This window comes from Bactrocera neohumeralis, chromosome 2 (genome assembly GCF_024586455.1).
Source record: "Bactrocera neohumeralis isolate Rockhampton chromosome 2, APGP_CSIRO_Bneo_wtdbg2-racon-allhic-juicebox.fasta_v2, whole genome shotgun sequence".
Lineage (NCBI taxonomy): Eukaryota > Metazoa > Arthropoda > Insecta > Diptera > Tephritidae > Bactrocera > Bactrocera neohumeralis.
The window spans coordinates 74,466,373-74,483,295 of NC_065919.1; the positions used below are offsets into that span (position 1 = coordinate 74,466,373).

Below are 16,923 nucleotides of genomic sequence, written 5' to 3' on the forward strand. Positions count from 1 at the left end.
AACAGTTATTATAAATAGCGCAGTAAACACGCTTACCATAAATAATATGCAATTTGGGGCGGCTAGAATTTAAAAATTGCGCTCAACTGAATTATATGTGAAGTTCTCGATTCTGTCATACAACTGTAGTATAAATCTAGTCCTTAAGGCTAGTTCAGTCAGAGGTTTAGGGTGGGGAACAACGATGATTGGTTTAAAAATACAATTTTTATACTTTTTAAACCCTAAATGTAGGCAATATTTTATATTTACATTTTTTATGTAAATTTATTTACATCAATCGCTCTTCGGCAGGTAATCTCAAACATATGAATGAATTTTTTTAAGGAAAAGGTTTGAATATAAATTTATCGGGTTTAAACTTGTCCATAGAACAAAAAATGAAGCGAAAAAAATACCAACGTTGCCTACAATTAGGCGGGAACATACCAATGTGAGATTATTGTTCAAATTTTTTTATTGAGAGCGTTCAAAAGACCATTTTGTAGACCAGAAAATTTACTACAAAGCTATAAGCTTTCCTTTTTATAATTTTTTTTGCATTCAGTTATTAAATTCATTAAAAAAAAATTCTAGAAAATAATCAAGCTTTAACCGATAATATTTTTTAAACTATTAGGTTACGAAAAACTCGCATGAGACAATTTTGTGGAGCATTAAATTTTCTAGGAAGTTTATGAGAAGAGATATTTGCCAAGTAATTGGAAGCGAGATTAGAATTTTTCGCTTTGATAATAAGAAAAAAATAGAAAACTGTAAGGCGGAGGACTTTCCCGTTACAATTAAGAGCTCATAATCGAAGAGACTTTCTTCAAAGTGTCTAAAAACCTATTTTTCAAAGTACCAAGCAAAGAAGATAAAATTATTTTTGACCTGCCCCAATAACTACCCTTGTAACTATAACTTTCTCACATGCCTAAGCTTGAGCAGTGGTTTAAAAAGATTATAACGGTACCTAAAACAGATGGTTAAATTCTTCAGATTGTTTCGAACTGTTTATTTGCTGAATGTTTATAGCGGAACGAACAACAACAATGAGAAAAAAATTTGCATTAAAAACTCCTACAAAGGGTATTTTCCAAGCCATAAAATCATGCAAAAAGTATCAGGGTTGTTGTTAGAAATATTTTATGAAAGATTGGGCCACCTCTCTGATTTTGCGACTTCGATCGGTGGATCGAAAGAACCCACTGACAAGTGAACAGGAAGATTGGGTTCATACTACGATAAAAGGATTGATGGGAGAAATTCAAATGGAGAAGCATTTCGGTATTGGACTAAACTAGTTGTTATATAATGTAAGTAAAAAAGAAGAAGAGGAGCAATTCTTCGGTACAACCGTAAACGAATGTGTAGGGTAGGGTATACAATAAACATGCTAAAAAAAGTTTCCCCCACACAGTAAAATTTCAAGCATTCCAAGTCCACTCGCGTTCAACCAAATAAATCGAGGTGGCGTCAATGACAACAACACAACAAGCGCAAAAACAGCGGTGACCACAGTAATGACCAGCAATAACAGCAGGAGGGCAACAACTACAACACATATAAAATGTAATGAAAACAGTTAAAAGCGATAAAAAAAACTACAACGAAAAATGAAGAAGAAAGCTAGATAATAAAAAAACACGGAATAAACAAATACAAATCCAGAGCAATAAACAAAAAATAACATCAGCACAGCGACAAAGGAGGATGAACTCAAAGCGTTCGCATTTGGTGAGGAAAAAGTTCACAAGTACAGCGAGGCAACAACAACAGCGCTTAAGAGCGAAGCGCGAAAATGTGTTCGCATAATGACCAAAATGGCGTTGTAAAGCGTAAAGCAATAACTGCGCGAAAAATAATGTTTAAGCCATAATAAATATTCATTTCCTCTGAGTTGTAGTGCTTCCTCTTTGTTTTTTATTTTCAACAGACTCTTCAAGTCATTGTTGAAATTTAGATTATTGCTGAGAATCATTGCCAGGTTTCCAACATGAAGCTCCCCTAAGCTTTTCTCGTTAACTTTGAACATTTGTCAGTTTAGGAGTCTAAAGCTAAGATTGACGGAGAGCTCATTAAAGAAAAATCGCCTTCCAACCTTTCCTACAGGCTTCGACTCATCCGTGAAAAATTTCACTGCGCCTCCCCTTTACCGAATCCCCCCATCCACATCTCCCTCGTACGTTTGCTGATAGTAAAGAAAAAGCCGCCACAGGTGGCCTCTGCGACACAGTGATCCAAATTTTCAGGAATGCGGTTGAAGGAGGAGAGAATTTCGGAATTGGAAGATATTTCAAAATAACAATATGGTTTTCATTGTCTTCATTGCGTACAGAGTCTGCTCCCATGTTTCAGATCAATGTTTTCTTGCAGTAAAGCATTTCAGCTGACATCAGTAAACCCATTTTATACAATTTTATCATTCTAATGCCTCAGATTTTTTGTGAAGTACCTCAAATTCATGAACAAAGAATCATAAACACGCATCTTTTCGGGAAGTTTAACACTTTTTGATCACACGGTCTCTGTCACGGTTGATGTTTTTCTGTGCGCAATGCTATGTTTTTTCAAAGTAATGGGTTTGATTTACTGCATTTAATGCCAGATCTGTGAAGTCTGTCCGGGATTGTATTTAAAGATACTTTTAAATACTTTGCACTTTGCTTAACATTTTTTTTTATACTGAGGACTCGTCTTTTTCAGGGCACGACATCACACATTAAGAAGATCGAAAAATCTGATCGAATTGTACTCTTCAGTGGTCGTTATTTTTTGAGCTCACTGTACATCTCCTCGTGTTTAAAGTAAAGGACGCTTAACCTAATTTTGGGTGCGCTTAGATCTTATCTCAAACATGGTGGACTATACAAGTTTTTACTGCCTTGAAGTTCTTATTGGGAGCAAAAATTTTTTTGATAGTTGGTTGTGAATAAAAGTGTTTACCAAACGATTCATTACATTCACTAATGTTGTGACCACATAATATTTCAACTCTTAGCAATCATTAACGGACGTCTGGGAGTATTTTACCATGAAATTTCAAATACATTTACGATTTTTGGTTAATGCAATTTGTCTACAGAAAGCTTTTCAATGGTGAAAATTCTCGCAATCGTTAACTTAAGGGGAGAACGCAGATAGATTTGCTATACCCTAAGATTAAAAGAAGTTTTTTTCCTTTCAACGCCTGCTAACAGCTATTTGTTAATGTTAAAGTAAATAATAGATATGAAGAGCTAAAATACATTTAACAGTGTCCATCCATAGTGTGACTGTAAACATTTGCGTCTCTCTATTATCAAACTTCTCTGTTACAGTAAATAAGTCCAATTATTCACAGTCAAACTTGATGCTATTTTACAAATAAAAGCATAAAATAGCTATATTATAGCTCTATTATATCATTTGTAATAACAAGCTACAATATAGGTGGTCAATTATTGGACGTACATGCCGGCCATTGTGTTGTTGTTGCTTCTCAAAATGTACATGTAGTAAGATGAACATTCTAAACTCTCTCTATTAAAACTTCTCTGTTAAAATATTGTTTTTTCTAAACAAAATATTGTTTTTTCAAGAATGGTCACTGGCGCTCATTTATCTGTATCACAATAATAAATTTTACGAGTTTGCATCTGAAATCGCCACTTTTAACTTAACATTATTTTATATGCTTTCGATATACATATATAGTTAGTTATATAGTACTTATATAGTTTATCAATTTACCCTGTGAATTTTAACACTTAAAAGAGTTCAAATGGTAGCTTAAGAGAAAACTTCCTTTATATTGAAGCTTTTAATTTATCTAAAGGGGGAAATAATTTTTACGATTTACTTAATATCGTCAAAAATGTAAGTGCTGTTCTGTGTCTGCTAAGTAAATAATACTGTTAATGTAACAGCAAATGTTGATTACATTAATATTCTCCAGCGTAACTGTTGGCTGATTGCAGCTAACTGAGAGAAAAACGTTGAAATTTCAGTTCATTTTCTTAACATTATTTGTCTCTTCACTCATGTTAAATATTTCAATTGAGTTTTTTGTGAATCGCTAACATTTTCATGAGTGCTAAATGCGGTAAACTCAAACAGAATGCAAATGCAGGGCAAACAGAGGTCAGTTCAATAGTTGCTGAAATATCAGCGAGCAATTTATTTCTTGTAAGGAATTTGAGCTCGTAATGAAAGCTATAAAGTGTGTAAAGAGGAAATACTTTTAGAAGTTTTTAATTATTTTTTGCCAAATTTTTGGGTTTTGGTTTCTAAATATATACAAATTTAAATAGGATTAGTTAAGGTATCGATAAAAGTTGCACATGTTGGGTAGAAACGATATCCTGTTGTCGAAATCAACTATCAAATCAGCTAACAAAATAAAACATTACCTGCTGATTTAGGCTGATTACGGCAATATTTTTTTGGAGAAAGAGACCACTCAAAGAGATTAGTTAATTTGCCGTTTTGCAGACGATTATTGGTATTGAAAGATGTAGTATTCGATGACTCCAAAGGATTTGCTGCTCTTAGAACATGTACTACAACCAGATACTTGCCCGAGCCAGCTATCCCATTTGTTGTGGATGCCTTGAAATCGTCTCTTAACTGGAAATACATATAACTAGTTAGCCGCCTCTGAACGGCTGAGGTCTTTTATAAGTATTATTGTAAAAAAAGGCGTAGCGCTTTGTCATTAACTGGCGGGTTCTGAGCTAATAATATTTGAAGGTGGTTAGAACACAGTGCTGCGTATATGACAGTAATGCGTACCTCTAACCACTACCCCACGATAGTGGCACGCAGGAGCTACAAAATAGTAAAAGAATTGCATTCTAGTTTTAATTAATTAAAAAAAGAATAAAGTGTTGCCTACATTTAGGGTGAATTTGAATAAACAAGAGGACGAGCACACAAGAATGATATGTGTGGTTGGAAGTCAACTGAATTATGAATTATGTGCACGCAGAGCATAATATTGTTAATGCTGTATTCTAACAATACTTATCTCGCAGTACTTGAATTACTTAAATGTTGTTTACAGCTTACTTTATTTGTGTTGGCTTTCTTGTTGCCTAAACAAGGTCATCAATGTAATTAAGAATAGTATCTTCTCCACTAGTAAATCATCTATTATAAAAATGAAGATTTCATGACCTTTCTCTTACAACCACCACGCTGCAAAAACTTTACTAGCGTAACTAAATCAAGAATATGCAAACCATAACGATATGTAGCAACGCAGTGCACCTCACCAACTGGATGACTGTTCAACAACCTTTGCAAATATGTTTTCTTCAATCCCAACAACTGTTAACTCCACTAATGGAGCTACTAAAACTCACCACACAAAAGAAGTCAAGATGCGCGCCTGTAAGTATGCAGCACTGTTTGCTTTGTCCTTTTGAAGGGTACTAGCGTGAGCATTCGACAATGCGGAGCACGCTCTCAAGCGCTCTCCGCTGTGTGCCGGTGCGGAGCGCTGTGTTGAGTTTTCGGAGCGACGCGCTTTTTTCGCATTACTCTCGTTTTAGTTTCGGCTGCCTGACACAGTTCAACATCTGTGTCCCCGCCTCACTGACTTTGTTGGCGTTTTCAAACTGTTGCATCAACGAGCGCTTTTCGCAGTGCGAAATCGAAACTACAAATCAGTGTAGACGGTCGATTGAAAGCGAATGGTTGCCAGACGTTAGTGAGTGCACCTTAAAAGCTTGCGTACATACGTAGCGGTAAAGCGCGGTAGTGCAACAAATAACGCGCAGAGATTAATAGGGAAACTGTAAATGGTAGGCATTTATGTTGTTATAAGGAAAACTTGGCGGTGTACGGGATATTTTTGTTAAATTCCAGTAACGACTGGCAGCTTGCATTACGAATTTTGTTAACTTTAATGTATTGCGGGTCGAAACAGGTGGCTTACGGCCACCTCAACCCCACACGCACGTCACAAAGCATACTTACATACATACTTATGTACATACATGCCATTGTCGTGGCTTATAACGAGAGATTATCTACTTTGGCAAATTGAGATTGAGATTTTCCCTACACATTTCGTCGGTGCTGCGCCCTCAGTTAATAGCACTCACGTCAGCAGCAGCAGCAGCAGCACCGCACTCGCTAGTGTGTCAGGTCACTGCCATTATACGAGCAGAACACACGACATACATACATACGTACATACCATGCATTGTAGCGCCTCGTGCTTGTGTGCGTTTGTTTGAGTTGGAGAGTGCAAGTGAAGTTGGTAACGATTTTGGTTCGCTTGCGGTGCCTGTGTCTCCTGCATGGCGCTCGTGCACATTCCCACTCGCATACACACATACATACATACGTACAGGCACAGAAAATGCAGTTAGTTGCAGCTATTCGTTAACGGCCGGAATTGGTCGAACCTTTACACCGAATGCGTGTTGAGTAACTGTAAAGGCAAAAACCGTAAACAACAAGAACAAATATGTTCGTTGGCTCGTACAACATTTTCTTCGCGTGTTATCCTCAGGATAGCAGTTGGCATTTATAACTAAGCTGCTGTGCTCAGTTTTCATCCTGTCGGTTTTGTCGCTCTTAAACTCATCGTCATACTCAACGACGAGTAAGGCAAAGGCGACGGTAACGGCAACGGCAACGACGACGACGAGAATTGCGTGTTGTATTTTGATGCTACATCTCTTGTTGTTGTTGTTATGCGCGTTCCTTCCATGCGTGCCATATACATATGTACATGTATGTATGTGTGTTGGCTGTGCGGCGAACAATTCCACTTCGAGCACTACGAGTCGAACATATTCGAACGTAGAGCCGAGCGCACGTCGTTTTGCACGGCTTGCGTATTCAGCACATCGTTAGGGCACGAAGTTGCGAGGCATTTGTTGGTTGCTGAGCAGCCGTGGCTCATTCACGCCGGAACGTTGCGATTGTTAGTGTCGAATACGTCGCTTGTACGCGTTGTTGCCATTGCGCTTTAGAGCAAAATTTCCTTAAATAAGTACGGCATTTAAATTTTTACTCGGTCACACGCCTGTATGCATGTGTATGTGCTGCGATGCGTGCGTGCGTGCGTGTTTTGCGTGCATTCTAATGCGTGAGTGCAGTCAAGTGTGGATTTGTTGATGTGTGTGAGTTTGGCAGAAATGATTAATTTAATTACTATTATTTAAAAAAAATTACAATCAATTACAATTGATTACAAGTAATTACAATAAATTACCAGTAATTAAAACTATTAATTGTTAAGTGTGAGGAAAACTTTAAAACGAAAGTGTTAAATATTGTCGTGCAAGCGTTGCAATTAAAAGTGTCGCGTTCTATTTCCGTAAATAACACAGTTTCGACCTCCCCACTTATTAGCAACTGCAGTGGAGAGTAAAATTTCACACATTACCAAGTGCTGTCGAACACACTCGCATACAAATAAAGCAAAGTGAGCACAAGTGCATAATAGAAAAGCGTATTTTCGTTGAGATTTCGTGTTGCGCCGCGTTTTATTAGCCCACAACTGCTTACATACTTACATGCATACGTAATAGCAACAATTGTACAATCAAATTAACGCTCTAACACATTATCCGGACACACGCACATAGCCACAGCAGAGTGTTAATGTTTGTACCGCGTGTGTTACAGGGCGGATGAGTGCTCCAGTTCCACCAAACAGATATTTCTGATTTAGCGCACAAACGCAGACCTACTAACACACATAGCCAAAGATAGACATCGTTATACATATACATATATACAGTAAATACAAGTAGCTGCTGGTGCGCCAAGCGAAATTGTTGCTAAACGCGCGCGCGTGTGTGTGTGTGTGCGTAGTGCAGTGAATTTTTCATGAGCCAACGAAATTTGTGTTGCTGATTTAACACAGCCACAACAACACAGGAAAACAAAAAAATAAAAACGCCAAAAGCCAAAAAAATAACAATAACAAAAAAGAAGAATAAGTCAAAAACTACAACAAAAACAAGTAAAAGAAGAATAAGTAGAGTTTCTATTTCTCTGCTATTTTGTGTGCAAAATATTCGCTGTTTCTCCTTTTGCTACTTGCCTTGTTGGTACTGACGCTGGCGCTGCGCTGACTTGGCACGCATATTTTTACAGTTTACGCCATAATTCAATTCGTTTTTCATTTTCGCAAACTCATTCAAGCGCTTTTTAAGGATACTCGCGCGGCTTCAGGCGGCAAGCTTAGCATACTGAATGGCGCGCAGTCAGCGTTAGTACGCACTAACACTTAGTCAAGAGGCTAGCTTGCATGTGCGTTTTTGTTTGTTTTGTTGTTGTAATTTGTGTGCATAGCGTGTAAATTAAATTATTTACAGTTGGCGTACGCTGACGTGCTGTAATTTATGCGAAATAGCACCAAAGCGCCTAAATGTAGGCAACACTGCAATACAAATAATTCACAGCAAGTCGACGCTGCGGCAAGCGTCTTTCCACAAGCAGTGTTTTACACTCGTGAAAGCAATTTCAACAAAATAAAAATAAATAAATAAAATTTAGCAGTAAAAACAACAAAAACAAAATTAAAATTTTGCAGTAAAAACAAAAAATAAAATTTAAAAGTAAAACAACAATAACAAAAATAAAATTTGAAGTGAAAAAACAACAAAAAAATTTTACTTAAAATTAAAAAGTATCATCCCAACAAGTGCTTGCCACCAGCGACTGCAACTTTCATTTGCTGCCACTGACAAAACATAGCCAGCCATATCCCCAAATGAAGTGACAAAAGAAATTGCTGCAGAAGTTCTGAAACAAGTGCGAACACAGCAAAACAAGAATAAAATAAACAAAACAAAAAACAAAGAAAAAAAGAATTTAGTGTAAAAGTGAGAACACAGTGTAAACGCTAAACAACAGGTGAACTTTGCAACTTAAATATTAACCTGCGTCTCCGAGGAAAATTTCATGAGCACTACATACTTGCAACCGACACAAAAGCTGCTGAACTGGTGAGTGCCGTTGTTGTTGTTGTTTTTGTATTAGTTTTTCTTTCTTTTGATAAACTTTTACATTCACTTTTTGTTGATTGCGGAAGCTGCAGCCGTTTCTGTTGTTGTTGCTTTTTCCTTTTCTGCTGTTGTGCTATTTACCGTCGTGCTTTATTACAGCTGAGAGTTCGTAAAACACTTTAATTAATAGATTGATTGCATTGGATACGAAAGGAGGCACAGTTATTTGGTGCTTATGTCTTCGCTGTTTATGTGCTTAGTGTTTGGAGTGCAAGCTTCGATTAATGCAAAAGGACGAAAAAGAAGAATAAGCGATTTAATGATAAACTATGTTTGGAGTTTGTGTTTCAGACTTGAGCTTAGGTTATCGAACTTTTGTGGTTGAGTCATCCAGACTGAAAATAGTTCACTACTTTTATAGGAGATATTTGTGAATTCTTACATTTTCGTAAATATAATTGAGGATATTTTTAGCATTCAAAAACTCGTACTTACTTTTTTTTATTAAATAAATAATAAAATATTGTTTTTTGTTGAATTTTTTTTATATTACCAGTTAAAAAAAAATTAAGATCGAGTTATTTTTAATGCTCTTAAATTAAGCCATGTGAAAAAATTTATTTCTACAGTGTTCTTTAACCTGTGAAATTGTAAAAATATTTTTTATTTTTTGTTGAATTTTGTATAATAGTTTTTTTTACTACCAATTTAATAAAAAAAGTACACTTTTTTTTTCTACAAAACAAGATAGCGAGTAAAAAATAATAAAAATATCGCTATCTAGTTTTGCAGAAACTAAATTTTTTATTAAATTGGTAGTATACAAAAGTATTATACGCAATTCAAGAAAAACAAAAAAAAAAATAAAAATAATTTTGTTTTGTTGAATTTTGTATAATATGTTTGTATACTACCAATTTAAACATTTGTTTTTTTAATTTATTCACTATGTAATTTTGCAGAAACAAAATTTTTGTAATTTAATTAAAAAGCGTTGCCATTTTTTGAAAAAGTAAAATTAATTTTATGAACAATTTAAAATATAATAATAAAAAAAAATGTATATACTTTCGGCAAAATTGGCAATTTTTAAAATGCCGAATTGAATAAAAAATACCATGTAAAAGAAGTGTATAGTATAAAAAATTAAAATAAAGTAATAGAATATTTAACACGGAACGAAACGAGATTATCACTAATATGGAAGTTATCAACGAAAAATCGTATAAAGCTTTTTATGTAGAAATAAAATTCAGGAAATTTATTTCAATATTTCTTTTGGTTGCTTTAATTTTCTGTGTCCAAGCAAGTTAAGTGTACAAAAATTTTGTTGCACAATCGCAATCTGCTGTATTACAGAGTCCCGTAATACTTTGTGAGCTGAAAGCCTAAACGAAGGCAACATTTTTTATTTATTTGTAAAAGTAGAAGTCTAAAAAAGGGAATGGTTATGAAAATCGGAGGCTTTCTAAATATAAATATACACCGAACTTTACATAGTATGATTCTTGGGTTTTTGACTAGGCAAAATATTTATAATTTACTTCAATTTTAAATAGGTTTTTTTTCTTTAGTGCACTTTAAACACGATTTTTTTGTTATGTAAAATATTTAATAAAATTATATTTTCCACATTTTGATTCAATACTTTTGGCCATCCTTCGGGCAAGAGATTGATCTTTGCAGGCAAAAAACTGAACCAAGTGGTTTTAGAGGTCCTGATTTGAGAAAAAAGTTCTTCCATCCAAAAAATTTTACAGAGACCGCAACAATTAATGATAATATGGCAAATTTGGTGGGTGTGTCAAGAATTAATAACTTCTTTGACATTTGATACGGAAATCAGAGTCATTAATGCGACAAAGCAAATTTCGTTCGGTAAGAACATGAGAAACCCATTGATAGTAAAACAGTAGAATATGCTGAAAATGCTGTTTTCGATCTGCCATCTTCGATAGGACACCAAATAAAAAATATTCCAAACAAATGTAAGACAATTTTTTACAAACAAGCCTTATTGTATCAGCTGTTCAAATGTATAATGATAAAGCGGTTAAATGGTTTATTAAAATAAATAATTAGTAATTCATACAATAATATTACATTTACATAGCTATTTAAGTAACAAATTATTAACTAATGCTCCTTTCAGTAAAATTTGTTTCCCTTCAAAATAAGGATTCCTAAACAAAGGCGGTCAAATGAAAATTTAAACTTTGAAAAAAAAAAAAAAAACGTTTGGTTTGAAAGTATATTTAGTAATTTTGCTTCGCGCCAAATTTTCTAATATTTTCATTAGAATATGTATTACCCAATTAACGTTTCCTTTTGAAGTCCAAAATTTACCAAAATTGCTCCATTCGATTAAAATCCGGTGATTGAGTTCGCCAGTTCAGTTTTTGATTAAGCTATCTTGCCCCTTCGATCGAAATGGAATATTTTTCAGATATTTTTTCATACTTTTCACGCCTTTTCCTATCTTCTACAATTAAGTACCGAATTTTTTCAGTTTTCCGCATTTTTCACTAAGAACAGAACAAACAGAAATCCACTTAACAAATGCAAATTTATTAAATTTGTAGTAAATTCCGGTTTTACTTTGAAAAAAGTGAACCAAAACTAAAATTATACTTTCATTTGACGCGCAATCATAAGCTCACCAGCCAAGACTAATAATTGTTTTTTTGGTTGTTTTTAATTATATTTTTACTTTCATTTGAAGCCTAGTTTATTAGAAAATAGTCTAACATTTATTTATATTTTGGCAAGTCGACATGGATTGTTTTGACTATTTGGTGTATTAATTTTTCGAAGACTATTTTGAAACTTTTAGATTTAGATTTTTTGAATGCGATTTTATATAAAGAGGTTTGAACGATGATGCGGATCTATGAAAGTAATTTCCTTAGATTCTTTTTCAAAAATAAAAACAAATATTTTTAATAATTTTATTGCTAGCTTAACGAGTGCAAGTCTGTCTGTAAATCGTTATTAATTTCAAAACTCTTCTCTGAATTGTTTGTAAAAAAAAACGATAACTTAATGCACGGCAAGAAGAAAATAATTGTCATAAAAATTAAATGAGAAATTGAGGGACTCTCTATCTGCACATTCAGCCAAATCTGTTGTTTTTTAAATATAGTACTAACTTGACTAACCTCTTAAGTGTCCAGTAAGTTAGAAAAGTGTCTTTTAAATTATTTTTGGAGAAGCTAAAGCATGGAAAGAGAGAAAAAGAGTTGACTTTTACTATATTTTGACGTTTAATGCTCAGAAATTGCTAGGCTAATAATTAAAAAAAGACCTTATTTGAGGTTAAAATGGTTGTGAGATTTTTACTATGCAAAAATTAAGCTTTTGACAACATTGTTTTACAAAAGTTTCTTAAGGGGGTATTCTACTCTAGAAGCATGAATTTCAGGAAATTTTTAAAGTGTCGTAAAAAAAAGGCAATTAATATTTTTACCATCCATTTTTTTATGGTGTTTTTATTGATATCTTAAGAATACAGAAAAAAAATTTTACAAAAAAATATTAAAAATTAAAATAATTAGAGGGGTAGAGACAGGTGTAAAAAAAAAATTGCGCATTCTGGTGACATTGACTCTTCTGGTGGTCTGAAAAAATAATCAAAAGAAATTCTTAATCAGTAAGGATGCTGTTATAGTCCCTACCTCAGGGAACACGAAAAAAAATTTTTTTAAAAATGGCGACTGCCTGAAAATAAAAATAATTTTTTACGCTTTTTTTTGAAATTCCTGAATTTTTTTAAAATATTAAAAACAAAAATTTTGACACGATGCTTATAGGAACGATAAAGGATTATATAAAGAAGGTTCACACAAAGTTTCAAGTAAATTGGTTGTATAGAACTTGAGATAATGCCGGTACCGTGTGGAAAAAAGTAGTTTCGAGAAAAACGCGTTTAAAAAATTCGATACGGCCGAACCGGGCTACTGAAAATAATTTTAATTTTTAAAAATCCTTTTGAGGATATTTTCTTAAGGGTCTAAACTTTAAATATATGAAAAAAAAAATCGAATTTTTCAAAATTCTAGAGTAGAATATCCCCTTAATGTATTTAAACCGAAGTTGATATCTTTAAACGATTTTTCTTTTAGACTATGCTTTCGTGAAACTTTTGACTAACACCAAATCTTTTTATGTAAGCTAACTATTGGTAAGGCTATCCTCAAACGCAGGTATCCTAAAGAATAGCTACTCCGCATGCACTTCGTAACTGAAATCCAACTGGTATCACAAATAACCAAAACTAGTCCGTGTACTTATTAGCTTACCAGACTAACATAACCTATTTATTGGAAATGTTATGCAGTTTAATTTTTTATTAAACGCAACTCATTCTAACCAAGCTTAAGTGAGCTTTAATCTTCGAACATGTTATTGCTTTAAAAATACTCAGAACTTGAACTTGAATTATTTCTGCAAAAATCGATAACCGATAATTAAATACGCGCATTACCAATATCAATCCACCTTCATAAAAGTGCTTCAGTTTTGAGTTTTTCTACTTAAACCCATATACATACACATACATTTTTAAGCCCGCCAGCCGAACTCGACCCCAGCACCGCACTTATTAAACGGCAATCTGTAAACAAACAAAATTGACTTCTTTTTAATTAACCGGCCTTACGTGATTAACAGCCGACGCGTCGTTGTCTTCATGCCGCCCGCACCTTTAATTGACGCTTTTTAATGTCGCACGACTTGCTGCTGCCAGCGCTGCCTCTGCTGCCGTTACTTTTACAACGTTTTCGCCATCCAATTTGCCGCGCCATAATGACAACGGGCAGCAGTCCCCAGCGAGCGCGCGCGCACAATGTCCTGCTAATTTTTCATGTAACAAATGAAAATGCAAAAACAAGCGAAAACAAAAAGCGCACACATCCACATGCATGCATGTAAGTATGCATCTACACATGTGCGTGTGTGTGTATGGGTATCGGACAATTGCGCGCTGAAGCTGTCATCCGTTGGTCGTGTGCGCGCTTTTTTCGTCCGCGTCATGCGCCGCACTTAATCATATTAACCCGCAAATAGAGTGTGGCAGCGTGCGCTTGCATGTGTAGGTGTGTGTGTATGTGTGTATTATTGCTCGTGCGTGTGCATGTGTTGGCGTGTGGGTGTCACCATCACACATAATAAAACATTTAAATGATGGCACTTAATTTAATTGTTCCTGCCGTTTCATTGCGTCAGTATGTATGTGCGAATGTGTGTTTGCGGCTTTGCATTGTTCTGTCAACGCTGCGATCTGTGGTCAAGCGTCACAAAAAGCGGAAGAAGCATAAAGTAGACAATACAAACAAGCGAGTGCGCTGGCGGTTTTAAAAAAAGAGAAAAGTGAAATAAAAAAATTAAAGAAAATAAAATAAAAATAATTACAATTGCAGGCATATCATCACTTATATTTATATATATTTGTTTGTGTGAAGTTGTTATTGTGTTGATAATTTTCATAAATGCATCGCATAAAATATTGTCCGTCAGGCATTTTACCGGCTATTGCCACAAATTATGCGAAATAAAACATTAATAAAAGCTAACGGTGGACAAATAACTCAAAATAATAAGCATAATGGGAATAGTGATAAATGTTCAGCGCGCTTCGTACATGATACATGGCGTGCTCTAATTAAATTTAACTAAAATTGAGGCGATCAAGTATACATGCAGACATACGCACACACATACACAAATCAAAAAGAAAGTTTTTTTGAACTTTTTTTTAAGAATTGTTTAATATTTTTTTTAAGATTTTTAATTTTTTTATTTTTTAAGATTTTTTTATTTTTTTAAGATTTTTTTTATTTTTTAAAGATTTTTTTTATTTTTTTTATTTTTTTAAGATTTTTAAAATTTTTTTTTTGTAGATTTTTTCAATGTTTTTTTCGATTTTTGTGGAAATATTTGTTTTTAGTTTTTTTCTGGAAAGATTTTCTGCATAAAAATATGTATCCGTTTATATTATTTTTCGTGTGAAAATAAATTTAGATTTTTTAGACTTTTTTTTGAAATTTGTTTATATATTTTTTTAGAATTTTTTTAATGTTATTTTTGACTTTGTATAATTTTTTTGAAATTTCTTTAGATTTTTTAGATATTTTTTTTTAAGTTTTCTTAGATTTAAAAGTTTTTCTTTTTGATATTTTTAACTTGTTTTGATTATGTTGAACAAATTCTCTCCATAAAAAAGCGTATCCATGTCATCATTATAAAAAAAATGTGAGAATGTGTAAGTGTAAATATTAACACGTTAAACACATTCAAATGCAAACAAACATACATACTTACATAGTACATAGATATACAATTCAGTACAGATGTGTTGCGTGTAACCAGAACTCCTGCTGGTCGCGTCGACCACAACAGTTTAATGCTGTGGTTAGTGTGACTTTTACCAAAAGTGAATGGTCACACAAGCTGACTGACATACAACACGCTTATTGGCGTGTATTTTACACAATTTTTTCCATTTTTTGTTTTCATTTAAAAATGCATGAAAAAGCGAAATTTAAATCTCAGCAAATTTAGCAGTTACAAATATATATAAAAAAATAATTTCAAAATAAATATTCTCCGCTAAATTCTGCCTCAAGTGTTATGGGAATTGACAACAGCGCAACTGTTTGTGGCATGAGAAGCGCAACAAATTTGTGTTTATTATGATGCATTGCCTGTTTGTTGACTTTCATTCACGCCTTTTGCATGACATTTTAGAGTTTTTTATGATGAAATCAGTTCATATTTTTATACTTTGTTGCTAACGAGAGTATTATTTTTGTTCACATAACGGTTGTTTGTAAGTTCTAAAACTAAACGAGTCAGATATAGGGTTATATATACCAAAGTGATCAAGGCGACGAGTAGAGTCGAAATCCGGATGTCTGTCTGTCCGTCCGTCTGTCCGTCCGTCTGTCCGTCTGTCCGTGCAAGCTGTAACTTGAGTAAAAATTGAGATATCATGATGAACGGTAAATGGCTCCATAAGAAGCTTATTCGAAGATGGGCAAAATCGTACTGCCACGTAAAAATCAATCTATAAAGTTATAATAAGCCATAAAAAAAGAGAAATTTGGCAATCGCATTCATATTTACACGTAATTTTTTTGGAATTTGGCCCCGCCCCCTAGTTTTTGTACATTCGGAAACTACTATTTAGAGTCGTTTTCTTCAGGCATTTCCATTACAGCTCAAAAATGGAAGAAATCGGATATTAACCACGCCCACCTCCCATACAAAGGTTATGTTGAAAATCACTAAAAGTGCGTTAACCGACTAACAAAAAACGTCAGAACACTAAATTTTACGGAAGAAATTGCATCGAAGGAAGTTACCCAGGCTTTTTTGAAAAATTGAAAATGGGCTGATGGACCAAAAACCATATCTCAAAATAAATTTCAATGAAATTGATATTTTTATTTTCTTAACACCCTGAAATGTTGTATAGGTGAAATTTTTTTCCAATATAATATTTTGCCATCTTTTCTCTGTATAATATATTACATTGTGATGATAGCGGAATAAAACTTTACAAAAATACGGTATTTGAAAAATATGTATATTGACGTATAATGAATATTATCACATCATGCGAGAGTATAAAATGTTCACGTGACAATCCGCTGACTTGAACTTGTTTAGAAGAACGAAAATGGTAAGCTATTGCAAATGTAGAGTAATCAATCTATGGTTATAATTAGAGCAATGCTTCAAAATTTCGAATTTGTAGACATTCATTTTAGTGTTTTGGTAGATTTTTTTTGATTTTTGTTGCATAAAAGTAGGCGCTGGTAAACTAAATTTTTATTTCATCGCGTAATTTTTTATAAAATGATGGCTACTCAAAATAAATGTTGATTTTTTCATAAAGTGTTATCGATTTTTTTTTAAATACTGCAAATTTGAATTTTTTTGTTGCTGCATGTGATAGAGAACAGATATTCATGCTATATTCACGTAA

The 16,923-nt window shown here is 33.7% G+C and overlaps 1 protein-coding gene across 4 annotated transcripts in view; it reads left to right on the plus strand.

Moving 5' to 3' along the window:
- Positions 1-5,648: 5,648 nt before the first annotated feature.
- Positions 5,649-16,923, plus strand: part of LOC126755964 (uncharacterized) — a 515,745-nt gene continuing 504,470 nt past the window's right edge. For 3 of the 4 annotated variants that reach the window (XM_050468724.1, XM_050468708.1, XM_050468734.1), the window contains exon 1: positions 6,898-8,936. The gene's annotated coding sequence lies outside the window, so the exon portion shown is untranslated. Of the gene's footprint in view, positions 5,769-6,897; positions 8,937-16,923 lie in introns of those variants that run through there. The other variant, XM_050468716.1, reaches the window with a different exon arrangement.